Here is a 14,660-nt window from a genome sequence, read left to right as displayed (position 1 = left end):
ATATGTAGTGATGATTAAACAATAAAATAATAACAGTTTATTGCTAAAAAATATACTTTGCTGTACCGTTGTAGTGAAAAACATGGTGAAACTTACATACACCATTAATGAACTATTGATCTTTGGCCTTACACGGTGCTACATGTATTCCATTGAGTGGCAGAAACGAGGTCTACCACATGCCCATGTCTTGATCTGGCTGAATTATTACATTATAAATATTGATTTTTTTTTGTGGAGGAGAGGGGAGAGGAGGGGAGGGGAGGGCTCCCAATATACTACATATGCGTGTGAAAGAAACACATTATTCATTCATTATTATTTGGGCTCATCATAAGAAAGGATCAAAACATTAGAGTTATTAAGATATAAGGTTATAACTACCACTCATATATAAGGCTTCAGATGATAAACACTTTAATATGGTAAGGTTTAATGGTTATAAGTGTCTTTCTATCTCAGTCTTTTATATAATTTTCTGTTTCTTTCCTTAGTAATTCTCCCAAAGTATATATTCTTTCTTTCCCTCTCTTTGTGGATGTGGATGTGGAAATGTTGTAAAGTCCTCAACTGAGCTCACTAACATGGTCTACCCAAACATTATCCACCACTACATGGATCACAAGCGGCTGCGTGAACGCGCAATTCTGGCACCAAAGAATGAAACAGTGGCTGAAATCAACATGATTCTACTCAGACAGCTTCCAGGCAGTGAGACCTCATTCAAATCTGTTGATACAGTAATCGACCAGGACCAAGCAGTCCAGTACCCTGCAGAATTCCTTAATTCTTTGGAGCCCGCTGGAATGCCTCCTCACCACCTCACTCTCAAGATTGAAACTCCTATAATGCTCTTAAGAAATCTTGAACCACCAATCCTCTGCAATGGCACAAGACTGGTGATGAAGAACATGATGACACATGTACTGGAAGCTACAATACTGACAGGAAAAGCTAAAGGTGAGGACGTTTTTATACCAAGGATACCTCTTATCACCATTGACCTGCCATTTGAGTTCAAGCGACTTCAGTTCCCGGTTAAAGTGAGGTTTTCCATGACCATCTGCAAAAGCCAGGGACAGTCTCTAAAGAAGGTTGGCCTAAACCTGGTGTTTCCTTGCTTCTCTCATGTTGGATGCTCCAGAGTGGGAACTGGCAAAAATCTGTACATACTTGCTGCTAATGGTAAAACCAAAAATGTGGTCTACCTTAATGCACTACAGTGAGACAATGTGGAGCCTCCCTGAGGGTGGCGTCCTACTGTGGCCTAGCGAAAGAGCCTCCCGGAGGGCGGCGTTTTCGCTAGTGTACATATTTAACCGGTCGGAATTACTGGACTTTAATTTCTCACTAGACTTGGGGTTTATTAAAGATTATTAGATGGTAATTGCAGTGGAAGCGCCCCTTTGAGAGAAATCCCGAACCAGCACAAGAACACTAAAATTTACTAAACAAAATGAATTGTCCGTGACCCGTGGAAGGATAGCGTCTGTGACTGGGATGAATGAGACACACTGTAAAATTTAGACACTTATATTCCCTCCAACACTACAGACACAATCAAATAATGGTACACCAATATGCACACCTCTTAACCTGAACTTAAAACACTACTCTGGGGAATAAAAGTTATACATGATATTGAAAATATTAGAAATTCAGACAATGCCTCATTAGACAACAATAAATTTAAAGTATTAAAAAATGTTGCTTGCACACATGAAACAGGCCTTAAGGGCTTTCAACAAAATAATATCAATCACTGAGAAGATTTTACAAAAAAATAGGAAATCAATAACTCTACAATGAATAGGCCTTAAGGGCACTCAACAAAATGATATCCAGCACTGAGAAAATGGTATAAAAAATAGAACTTATTAACTCCACCCTGAGTAGGCCTTCAGGGCACTCAGCAAAATTATATTACCCCAACAGATACACACCTCCTAACCTAACTTAAACACTACTCTGGGGAACAAGGGTTATACCTGAGTTTGAAATTATTAGGAAATATTAAATGCACACAGCATACATTAGTAACTGAAAAAATAGTATTAAGTACACACAAAAATATTATCACTATTATTAAGAAGTTACCGAGTCCACCAATACCCATGAACCATGCTTCCTAACCTAACACATAGATTCCACCTGCACTCCGTAGTTTTTTAAGGCATAACCAACAGGCACCCATAGTTTAAGGCCCAAACCAGCCTTTCTCAACCTTGGAAATGTACCTCTAAGTTCCACTGGACTCTTGGTCCCAGTGTGTGACTCTGTATCACTCAGCTTGCTTCACTTTACCCCCAGTACATCCATGAAACGGAAGGGAGTGAGCCACTCAGACCTTGTACAGTTGAGAGAAGCTTTAGCTTTTCGTTAGTAAAAGGTTTTCACTAAGCTGCTTGAAGATATGTGGTATTGTGAGCCGAGGTAGAGGAGAGTTGATGACCCCAAACGATCGTCACGTCGTTAGTTGGGCACCTAGACAGCTGGGTTCACTCCAACTCTCACCATACTCAACAGGTGGCTCAAACCCAGGTAGTGGATGGTCATACAGCTCGTTTCACCACTCGTGTCTCATACCGCCAGTGGACGTTATCATACTGCGTGGGGTCTACAGAACCCTGAAAAACCCGGGCTGTTAGCTATTGTCTCACATCACCGTTTGTTCCTACCGCCCTATCAAGCTTTGTCTGAGATTGAATAAAACTTACTTGTTAATACTGATGTTAAATAAATGAAGGAACCAGGTCACGCGATCCGTCTCTCTTGGGTACAGCACAGAGGTGGTCCTTGACCTTTCTCACAGCTGCCCAGCCACGCTTGCTCACTGGTTCACGCTTTCCAGGAGTGACTTATTTACCAGACGATTAACAGCTTAATTAGGACGTACGCAACATTTTCAGACTGGGAAACGATCTATAATTATTTTCAATTTAATAACCGATATTTAATTTCATGATTCGCGTCCCTATTAACTCGGTAAATTATATTTAATATATATATATATATATATATATATATATATATATATATATATATATATATATATATATATATTATTTACTGGGTAAATCTATCAAAATTCGAACTAATAAGAGGGATGTGTAACTAGAGAGTTGCATCCTTCATAATTGTCAATCGTGTATGAATAGTGAATGTGCCAACCTAAAACTAGTGACCTTAATTGCTTTATAAAATCATTTAATGAACATTTTATAGAAGCTCTTTCATTTTTCTGTCCAACTATTAGATAGGGTGGGATCAAAGGTATTTCCTCTTATTAACTCTCCTCCTTTAGTTGATAATCTTTCTTCCCTTTTTCTTCGCCACAATGTTGTTTCACTCTCTCTCTTTTACAGGTACTTTAACGGGCAATGTTCGGTGGATATGGCATCCTGCGTACCGCCAGCAAGGCCGTGCTCTTGTAACACTCGTCTTGTCCGCGGTGCCCACCGTTTCTCCGTGGATGTCGGTCACACTAGAATAACCCATTATAGTACATCCTTCTATCCCCACACAGCCAAACTGTGAAATGTTCAGTCTTCGTCTGTGTTTCCATCTTACAATCTGTCTCATATCAGGAATTGAGCCCATGACCTTTGCATGTGAACAGGGATCGATACCATGGCACCACAAGGGCAACAAAGGAAACCCTATGCTTTCTGTTATTTCACAGAAAGCCTGCTCATTCGTCTTATTTTTAAGCAACGTGAGCCTCTATGGTATACAGCGTCGTTTTATAATGTCCCACCGTTGTTATCATTGTATTGTGACATAAACATGAATTCATCACTTGCTATGCCACGAAGAATAATTATGAATATCACATCAGCAGTTATTAATATAGTAACTCATAATGTATCAAATTATTGGAGTATACTACTTTATTATTTGTTATTTAGACAAGGTAATGCAGGTGATGATTTGGGCAGTAGGCAATTAGTAAGATTTGGTAGTACACAAAGTGTTATCAATTTAAGAAATTCCTTGTCAGTAAATATGGATGAAGCGAATACTCAGATAAAATGCACTTTAAATCATTATTTATAAAAATTATTATAACTTAAAAATCATTTGCACAGAGAATATACAGTAGGCTACATAAAATTTAAATTTCACCACAAATGTATGAGATAGAATGTTTTCTAATTCTCATTAATATATAAAAATAATAACAGACATACTATATAGTTATAATTCTCACTAGATATCCACACACTTAACACTTCTCTACTCTCTAAATTCACCAATATATAAACCCATGAAAATTAAATTATTTTCAGTAACCAATCGAGATAAATAAAAATTCACTTTAAATCATAATGTTTACTTTAAAAAAGAATCATTTAATTAAGTAATTAATTCACAGAATTTAAAAAAAATCACTAAATCATAATTATTAAGTAATAACTCTAGGAGTGGGGGAAGTGCTGAGACAGATCATTGGAAAATGCATAATGGAGGTGGTAAATGAAGATGTCAGGGCAGCTGCAGGGAACCTGCAAGTATGTGCTGGCCACCAGGCTGGGGGGAAAGCTGTCATTTACGCCATGAGAAAGATACCTGAACAGCGTGATTGTGAGGCAGTACTCTAGGTTGACGCTTCCAACGCATTCAACATAATCAACAGAAAAGCTACACTGCACAACATCAAGATCAAGTGTCCATGCTTTGCAATGTATGTTGAAAACACCTATAGGAACCCATCAGAACTCTATAAGACAAGCTTCAAGGCCCTAAGAGGAGATACCACCATACAGTTAACTGAGGAAAAAACGCAGGGGGACCCTGTCGCCATGGCAATGTACGCACTAGGCCCATCCGTGCTCCAACATACAATAAGAGATGAAACAACCGAGGTCAAGAAAGTGGCTTACGCTGATGACCTAACAGGAGCAGGAAAAGTGGAGGACATCAAAAAGTGGTGGAACCTGGTAACATCACGAAGTCCACAAATAGAGGAATCACCCAAATGCCAGCAAGTCCTTCCCCATTGTGAAGCTAGAACACTATGTTCTGCGGAAATGAGGTAAAAATAACAGAGGACGGCCAAAGACATCTAGGTGCGGTAATTGGCACGAATGACTTCAAGACCGAGTACGTAACGGGAAAAGGTAAATGAGTGGGTGAAGGAAATCCAAGCTCTGTCTGATATTGCAAAAACAGAACCACATGCGGCTTTTGAGGCACTCACCCATGAGTCAAGCATCGCTGGAATTACCTGATGCACACTATCCCTGATATCGGACCCCTCCTCCCAGATCCGAAGGGCATCTGGGAAGGCAACACCACCACCACCAACCCATCCCAACCCAGAAGAGGAAGCCGAGAGACTTGGAAAACTGTTCTCCGACCGAGCAGCAACGAAAAACCTCCCGAGACATGCGGAGGAGACACAACGGCGTCTGCGACAGACCAGACTCCAGATGATCGAAGAGGCCTGCAATGGTGAAAATGACACCGACAGACCCTTCAACCAGCAAGAACTACAGAAGTCGATAAAACGAAGCAAGGACACAGCACCAGGGCCCGATAGGATAACCTACTCCATGCCTTCTCATGCCGGAGAAGCCGGGTACGAGGCTTTGCTACAAGTCATCAAAGCTTCGTGGATAGCACAGAGACTTCCACCGGAATGGAAGAAGGCAGATATACAGCCCATTCCGAAGCCCAGAGAACCAGACAAACCAAGACCCATCTCCCTCCTCAGCTGCATAGCGAAGACGGGAGAAAGAATGGCTCTCAACAGACTTAAGTGGAAAGATGGAAGCCCACACCCTCACATTTTTGCTTACACCGAGAACACCGGCACAAGCAACAACATTGCTGAGATACTCAGCACAGTGGACAATAAACCAGCTCTGGTGGTCTTCCTCGACTTGAAGAAGGCCTTCGAACTAGCAAATCCACTGGCCATTATAACGACGGTTGCCGAAAAAGGCGTCAAAGGAAGGTTGCTGGGGTGGATCCAGAACTACTTTACACAGAGTGAAGCAAGAGTACTCTTTCAGGGGGCAACGTCAAGCTACAGGGTCCACGAAAACGGAACCCCACAAGGAGGCCTCCTCAGTCCAACGCTGTTCAATGTCCTGATGGAAAATCTAGTCAGACTTCTTGTAATAGTCCCTGTCTCATAAACAGAAAGATTATATAATTGGGTTAATTACATTTGATTTATATACCATATCATCCCCTGTAACTTTCCACTGGCTATGAGGTGTCATGTTCACGTAATTGTCAGGCGCCCAGAGGTGTGGCTAGTGACTGCTAATGTCAGCATTAAGAAGCCAGCGCCTGGGGCATAGTTACTCAACTCCTCACACAAGTCGGACATGATTAACAGGTCTATTTACATAGCCTCCGTCATTCTCTTAACACTCATAGCAACAGTGAATAAGTTACGGTTGATTTACACTTTGGAACTGTATTCTCAGTATTTCCTAAATAAAAGGATAACAGACAATTGTTTTTTGCTACTAAACCCAACATAATATAAATGTACCAGCCTAATTAACTTAGACAGAATAAACAGTTAACCGGCTATTACATTCCTTTCAGACAAACAGCCAAGTTCCTCTGCTATGCAGACGACTTACAGCTCATAGTGAGAGGAGCAAACAGACTTGTCAACACGCAACATGCACTCAAACTTATAGAAGAGGAGTGCAACAGACTTGGACTCAAGATAAATCCAGCCAAGGCGAAAGCGATGGCCATCTGCACAGACACACCAGACATGATGCTCTCCATACAAAATACGCCGGTACTCTGGACCAGCACCAACCAGTGTATTGGAATCTGGTTCGACCAGAAACTCACTTTCAAGCCACAACTCGAGTATCTCAGGCACAGGACGAAGAGCAGACACAACATAATGAGGTCGCTCACCAGCAAAACCGCAGGAGCGAACATACACGTGCTCAAAGCCTACAACAGAAAGGAGAAACCTCATCTGAAAAACAGTTCCCTCATTCTCTGGAATCCATTAGTGACACAATATTAAAAACAATAATATCAAAATTATTTAAGAAATATTAAACTACACACAGCAAGACAATATCAGTGACTGAAAAAATAGTATTAACTACAAACAGCAAGACAATATCAGCCACTGAAAAAATATGATCACCATTTTAAGAAGTTCCTGAGTCCACCAATACCCGTAAAAAACCTGCTCCCTAACCTAACACATAGATTCCACCTGCACCCGTAGCTGTTTAAGGCACAACCAACAGGTACCAGTAGTTAAGGCACAACCAAGCCTTTCTCAACCTTGGAAAATGTACCTCTAAGTTCCACTAGACTCCTGGTCCCAGTGTGTGACCATTCATTCACTCAGCTGGCCTCATTTTACACTCAGTACATCCATGAAACGGAAGGGAGTGAGCCAATCAGACCTTGGTCAGTTGAGAGAAGCTTTAGCTTCTCGTAGTAAAAGGTTTTCACTAACTGCTTGAAGATACGTGATATTGTGCCCCGAGGTAGAAGAGATCTGGCGACCCCAGACGGTCGTCAGTTGTGCGCCCACACAGCTAACCCCACTAACCGGTGGCAAGCCTGCACTGATCGTTCCAACGGCGACAATCTCTAATCATCAATCATCAACGGCAGTCTCAAACGGCAGTCATCACTCGCAATCATGACTCGCAGTCATCACTCGAAGTCAAGTGGGTTCTGACGAAAACCCTGCAATGAACTCACTGTTAGCTATTGCTAATTTTATCACTGCCCTATCTAAACCCTGTCTGAGATCGAATGAGACTTACTTGTTATACAGCAATGTCGCAACACAGGTGACCAGACCAAGTGACCGTTTTGTCCTGTCTGACGCACAGACCGTCCTCTCTGTTCGAACGCTGTCGTCTGACTGAGAAACAGCCAGGCTCGTGCTTACCCAAGCCTAGGCCTACGTGACATCTTTCCCGCCTAACTATCAACTTTCTTGGGACACCCGTAACATATTTAGACTGAGAAACGATCTATAAAAATTTCAAATTTAATAATGTCATTTAATTTCATGATTCGCGTCCATATTAATTCGGTAAATTACATCTAATATCGTATAGGCCTAGTTCCAGAAGCTCTCACTACATGCGGGAGTGCTCCTCCCTCAGTCGACCTTGAAAACTCAGTATCGCCAATATGGCAAATTTATCTACTACTGCCCACATGAGTGCTAACATCTCTAACTTACGAGAACTATAGTTGTTCATGTTACGTTCTGATTTCCTCAGGCCCCGATTTGCATAGCACACCGGATGCAACCTGACGTCCTTCCGCTGGGACAGCACTGCACCCAGCCCACTAAAACTTGCATCTGTCTCTAATATAAACTCCTGAGTGAAATCTGGGCCAGCCAACACCGGTGTCTGCGTCACCCTGTTTGTCAGTTTCTGAAAAGCCTGCTGCTGTTCCTCTCCCCACTCACTATCTACCCGATCCTTAGATTTCCCATGCATCAACGCATGCAGTGGAGCAGCTATTTGAGCAAACCTTTAACAAATTTCCTATAAAATGATGTGAACCCTACAAAAGACCGCACATCTTTCACCGTCTGAGGGACTGGCCAATCTCTTACTACCCTAATTTTCTCAGGATCAGCTGTGATGCCTTCAGCTGACTCCTGATATTCTAAATAACTTACTTTGGAAGCCATCATTTCACACTTTTTAGGTATAAATCTTAAGTTATTCTCCCTCATCCTGCAAAACAATTCCCTCAATCTGACTATATGCTGATCTATTGTACTTGAAAACACCATCACATCATCAAGGTATACAAGCAACGAGGAGAAAATCTTATCCCCTAAAATCCGCTCCGTGTATCTCTGAAAGGTTCCCGGACTATTTGACAATCCCATAGGCAGTCGCCTGTACTCAAAGTGTCCGAAGCTTGTGGTGAAGGCAGTCTTTGGACGGTCTGAAGGTTTTACTTCTATCTGGTGATATCCCGCCGCCAGATCAAAAGTTGAGAAAAACTGGGCCCCCGTCAGAGATTCTCGAGTTTCATTTATCCTAGGCAGAGGAAAAGCATCGCGTACCGTGACCTTATTTAAGTTACGATAGTCAATGCACACCCTCAGCCTCCCGTCCTTTTTCCTCACTACTACAATGGCGGCAGAGTACGGACTCTCACTATGCTGGATTACTTCCTGATCTAGCAGCTGGCTAATGTGCTGCTTCACCTCTGGTACCTGGTTTGGAGAGATCCTCCAGTATGGCACCCTAACTGGCCTGTCTGTTGTCACTGGGATCTCATGCTGAACCCCAATAGCCTTTCCTATGGGTTGGCCCTCCCCTTCAAAAATATCACTAAACTCTTCTACTAAACCCATAACTGCACGCTCTTGTTCCTTACTCATTTTCTCCGTGTGCACTTTGACCTCCGTACGGACATCCGGTTCAACTGTCCTCACATAAACCTCCTCACTGGTGTCTGCCTCGACTTCCGTCCCAGAAGCCACTTTCCCAATCCGCCAATTGCCCCTCAATTTCCTACGACGATCAAACAGATTTGCCACCAACACCTGGGTCATGCCTCTCACCACTCTTACAGCTGTCGGCAACACTATCACACCCTCAGGCATCCAACCTTCATCCTCCATTGTTAGAGGCTCAATCACTACTTGTTTGTTAGCTACCTGGCTTAATGAGGGAACACATACTGACAGCAACTGTAGGTTATGTATATAAGCTACTGTGCCGAGTAGCAACCCTGTACATAAGCTACTGTGCCGAGTAGCATTTATATATATTATCACGTGGCAACACTGCACGCGTTATGTGGCAACATTGCCCCGAGGCTGCCATATGGCAAGGCGCCTCAGTCTGACTGTGTGAGCCTCGCATGGCACACGCGAGTCACCACTTGTATTTCTCTCATCCATAATAAACGGACTCAGTGTTACTCAGTGTTTCCCTAGCCATCACTGCATTCTTCAGGGCACACTAGTAACCTTCATGACACAGTGTCTAGGATCTGTGGACTTACAAAGTGTGTGAACAATGCCGACAGTTACGTCTGCCGGTGATGCGCGTCGACTCATAGTGTGTTGTGTTGTGTTGTGCTGTGTTTCGCCGCGATGTGCAGTGTTGCTCCGTCACAGTGCGTTTTAGTGACGGTGCCAGTGTTAGTGTCAGTGTATTAGTGTGTGTCTAGAGCTGAGTTGAGCATTGGCCTGTTTTTTTGTGGTACCCACGGAGCACGCAGGTGCACACCCTTCTCGTGCGACATCCGGGGGACACTGACGGTCTTGCCAGACCACGCTTCGCTCTCTGAGACACACACACACACACACACACGCACGCACTCACTCACGGACAGAACAGTGGACCTGGACCATATGCGTGATTTTTGAGCTGTTTATGTCACATATATGTGGTTCGAGCTGTTGAGGCGCCACTTTATATATTAAACAGTGCAGTCCACGCACACACAAAGATGGGAGGTAAGAAGGGACGTCAAGATGGGAGACACGACTCCCCACCACCTTCCCCTCCACCAGGCGCAGACTCTCATCCTCCACCTCCAGTGACGGACATCGCCACAATTCTGAAGTGGATGGACGACTGGGACGAGAGACGCAGAGAGATGGAACTTCAGAGGGAGGAGACACGAAGAGAGGAGGAAAAGTTGCGTTTTGAGGCACTATTGGCGACCCTGGCGCTAACCCACCCTCCCTCACTTGCAGGTAGCGCGCTTCAAGGCGCCAGTACACTCCCTCCTCCACCACACCAGCGTCCTCCAGGTACTCTTGCTACCCCAACAGCTCCCAAGGCATCTGTTCAACCCCCACCCACCCTCTCACCAGACGTCACGTTTCAGCTTTTTCGTGAGTGCAGGCGGCGTTGGACAGATTACTCCACGATGGTGGACCTTGACAGCATGCCTCCAAACAAACAGCTCATCCAACTGCGGATGTGTTTGTCGCTGGAGACCCAGAGAGTTTTGGAGCACACGTTGCACGTGCCTCTCGACTCTACCTCTTCAGTGACGGATGTGCTCGACCTTTTACAGGAGCATGTTAAGGGTCGGAACAACGAGGCTTTGCGTCGCCGTGCCTTTACCAGCTGCAAGCAGTCGGAGAACGAATCCTTTGACAACCTTTTTGTACGCTTGAAGAGTTTGTCGGAGGAGATCGACGTCTGCAAGGCGCACAGCCGGGAATGTGAGGAAGCTTGGATCAAGCACGGGATCTTGACAGGTGTCAGGCACGAAGAGTTGATGCAGCGACTCATCCCCCTGGACGCTTCCTCCACACTCCAGGTGGTAGTGACTGAATGTCGGTCATACGAGGCCACCAAGTTCGCCACCTCTGCCTTACGGGCCCCACCTGCTGTGAGAGCTATCTCACAATACAAGAAGGGTAAGAAGGCGGCCAACAACGCGAAGGCTGCCACACGTTCTTCCACGCCTCCGCCTAGTGCTTCCTGTGGCAGCTGTGGAAAGCAGCACAGCCCCAAGACTTGCCCGGCCGCCGACGCACTGTGTCGTGGATGGGACCGTAAGGGCCACTGGTCTAACACAGCATAGTCGGCACGCAGGTCAGCCCTGATCGCGCTGCTGCTGCCAACCCAGTCCAAAAGCCCAGACGAGGGACAGAAGCGCACTTCCTCGGTGGTTCGCACACAGTTCTCCAGGGCATGCAGCCCCAGGGCAGCAGCAGAGTCAGCATCAGGTGGAATTTACCACACCCCAGGCTACCCTCTTCATCCGCCGCCGTCACACACGGTGATGTCGGTCACATCGAGGTGATACGGACACCGGCGCTGATACTACGGTGATTGCCACACCTGGCTCACCAAACGCGGCCTGGGACCACCGCCGCAGCTGCAGTACTTCAATGCTGACGGTTCAGATGCCGGACGCCGGGGGCCTTCTGGGCCAGATCACCCACGGCGACAGGTCGTCACGATGGATCGACGCGCTCACTGTCGCTACACCCTTGTTGTCGTGGGAGCACTGTGGGAGTTAGGCGGTGCCCAGAGACTTTTCCTGAGCAGATCCCAGCTGCTCGCTGGCAGGGTGCGAGTCGACGAGCGACGCCTGGCGCGCCACACGGAGCTGCCCGGAACCCGCGTCCACCCACCCACCAGGACGCCCCCGCCCAGATCCTGTATGGTCACCCCGCTTTTGTGTTCCTCACACGCCAAGGCCTTTAGAGTGGCACCGAGAGCGCGGACCGCCGCCGCTTCACGTGCCCAGGACGCCAAGCCGGGCGACGCATCAGTTCGCCTCTTCAGCCACTGGAGATTGGTGCCTTGCTCGCGCCCAGGACCCGACGACGACACGTTGGGACAAAGTGGGCATAGTGATGCCGGCTGCCGGGACTATAAGGTCAGATGCCGAGGGCCGTGTTTCGTGGAGGAACGCCGCCTCTCCGCCAGTCCCACCCCCGCTGCTGGCCCTGACCGAAGACGAGTCACCTACACCTTCACGAGGATCCCCACAGTGCACCTCGACGCTTGGAGCGACTAGACTATAAAGTCCGCTCAAGACAAAGACTATGAGCGGAGGGGAGGGAGATGGTTATGTATATAAGCCAATAAGCGTGCGAAAGCAACCCTGTACATAAGCTACTGTGCCGAGTAGCATTTATATATATTATCACGTGGCAACACTGCACGTGTTTAGGCAACATTGCCTCGAGGCTGCTGGCGCAAGGTTTCGTCTGACCGGGGTAGAGCTTTGCTTGGTATTGCTATCAACGCTGTATTTCTCTATCCATAATAACGAACTCAGTTAGCTTCCAGTGTTTCAGCCATCACTGCATTCTTCAGGGCACACTAGTAACCTCTAATGACTTATAGTATATATTCACTAGTATACTACATAAAGGCAAGAACAAAAATACCATGCAGAAAAATTAGGTCAAATAAGAATGAGCCAAGGTGATGACCGGAAACTTAAACATGACATAGGAATAAAGAAAGGAATATATAAGAAATTAAAGGAGGGAGGAGCAGCTCAGAAATATGTAAATGAACTATCTAGAATGTTAAGAAAAATGTAGGGAAAGAGAGAGAGACTATGAAATCAAAATAGAAAGAGAATCAAGGCTAATCCTGGATTTTCCAGGTATATAGAACAAAAGTCAAGGACAAAGTTGGGGCTTTAAAGTCAGGAGGGAGAAGTGATAAATGGCAGTGAAGAAATAAGCAAGGCATTGAATAGGCCATTTTATCAGTTTTCACAGAAGAAATTCAAGGATGAAATTCCAGAGGTAGAACTGATATTTAAGGAAAGGAAGAAGAGAAATTAAAGAATATCACTATCAGAAAGAGATGCATGTTCTTAAGAAGATAAATAAAACTGAAGACAAAATCCCTGAAATGGATGAAATTCTCTCGAGTCTTGAATAATGATATGTAGGAACAGATTAGCGGACTTTAAAACTTATTTACAAAACACAGACACCAGAGAGTTGTGCCAGACTTGTGGATGAAAATCTATACTAAAAAGGAGACAGAGCATCAGCTGCCAAATCATCGCCGATCAGTCGACGTCATAGTGGAAATTTCTTTGAATCAATTATGCAGATAGCATCCGATCGCATCTAGAGAAAAGCAAATTAACGCATGACTTCAAATATGGGTTTACAAAGGAAAATCTTATTCAACAAATCTGTTGACGTTTTTAGAAAGTCTTCAAGGTAGTAAATAATGACGAAAATTACGATGGTGTTATTTATTTAGACTTTAGCAAAGCATTTGACAGAGTACCGCATCAGAGGCTTTCTGAGAAAATTAAGGCTCACGGTATCGAGGGAAAGTTTTAAATTGATAAACCATGGTTCACCAATAGAACGAGGGCTTCAGCATAGATGGTGTTAACCTGAGGAAGCTGTGTAACGAGGGGGTTCCCTCAGGTCGTACTAGGCCCACTCTTGTTCATAATCTACATAAACGATCTAGATACTGGGATCAGCAGACATAAGCAAGTTTGAGGATGACACCAAAATAGGTGGCAGATTAATTCAGGCAGTGATGCAATGCACTACAGGATCTAAATAAACTGCAGGGTGGTTCAAAAATGACAATGAAATTCAACACCAGCAAGCAGCGTAGTATTTATTATTGGAAGAACAAATACTGATAATGTATACAGCTCAACAACATCAACCCAGAGAAGTCGACTTGTGAAAAGAGACCTAGGGTACTCTAAGCCCGGACCCCACGGCCCGAAAATATGCATTAATGTTCGAAATAAGGCAAACAGGAGTATTGGGCTTTATCTGAAGTGTAAGCACAAGAGTGCAGAGGTCTTATTGCAACTATATTCAGACTAGTCAGGCCGCACCTCGATTATAGAATGGATATAAATCTACCAGAGTCGGTAAGCAAAGAATGACAAAATCATTCCGGGACTTAGAAACCTTCCAGCATTGTGATAGGTTAAAGAAACTTAACTAGAAAGACGAAGAGTGCGAGGAGATATGATAGAAGCATTTAAGGGGTGAAAGGAATCAATAAGTGATATAGATAAAGTTCTTTATAATATCCGAGCAGGATAGAACTCGAGCAACGGATCTGCTGGATAAGCTTAGGGTTTAGGAGGGAGATAGGAAGAAACTGGTTCACAAACAGGGTGGTGGATTGAGTGGAATGCCGGTAACTTTGTAGAGCAAGGCCGCAACTGAACGAAGTATTATCGAT

The 14,660-nt window shown here is 44.7% G+C and overlaps 1 protein-coding gene across 1 annotated transcript in view; it reads right to left on the bottom strand.

Annotated features, from left to right (window-relative positions):
- LOC121875268 (beta-1,4-glucuronyltransferase 1-like) overlaps positions 1-14,660 on the bottom strand; it is a gene marked incomplete at its 3' end in the record, with an annotated part of 117,718 nt that overhangs the window by 79,055 nt on the left and 24,003 nt on the right. The gene's annotated exons all lie outside the window — the stretch shown is intronic.

This window comes from Homarus americanus, unplaced genomic scaffold (genome assembly GCF_018991925.1).
Source record: "Homarus americanus isolate GMGI-L3 unplaced genomic scaffold, GMGI_Hamer_2.0 scaffold56241, whole genome shotgun sequence".
Taxonomy (NCBI): Eukaryota; Metazoa; Arthropoda; class Malacostraca; order Decapoda; family Nephropidae; genus Homarus; species Homarus americanus.
The sequence above is the reverse complement of the archived record's forward strand: the minus strand, read 5'-3'. Positions and strand labels throughout refer to the sequence as shown.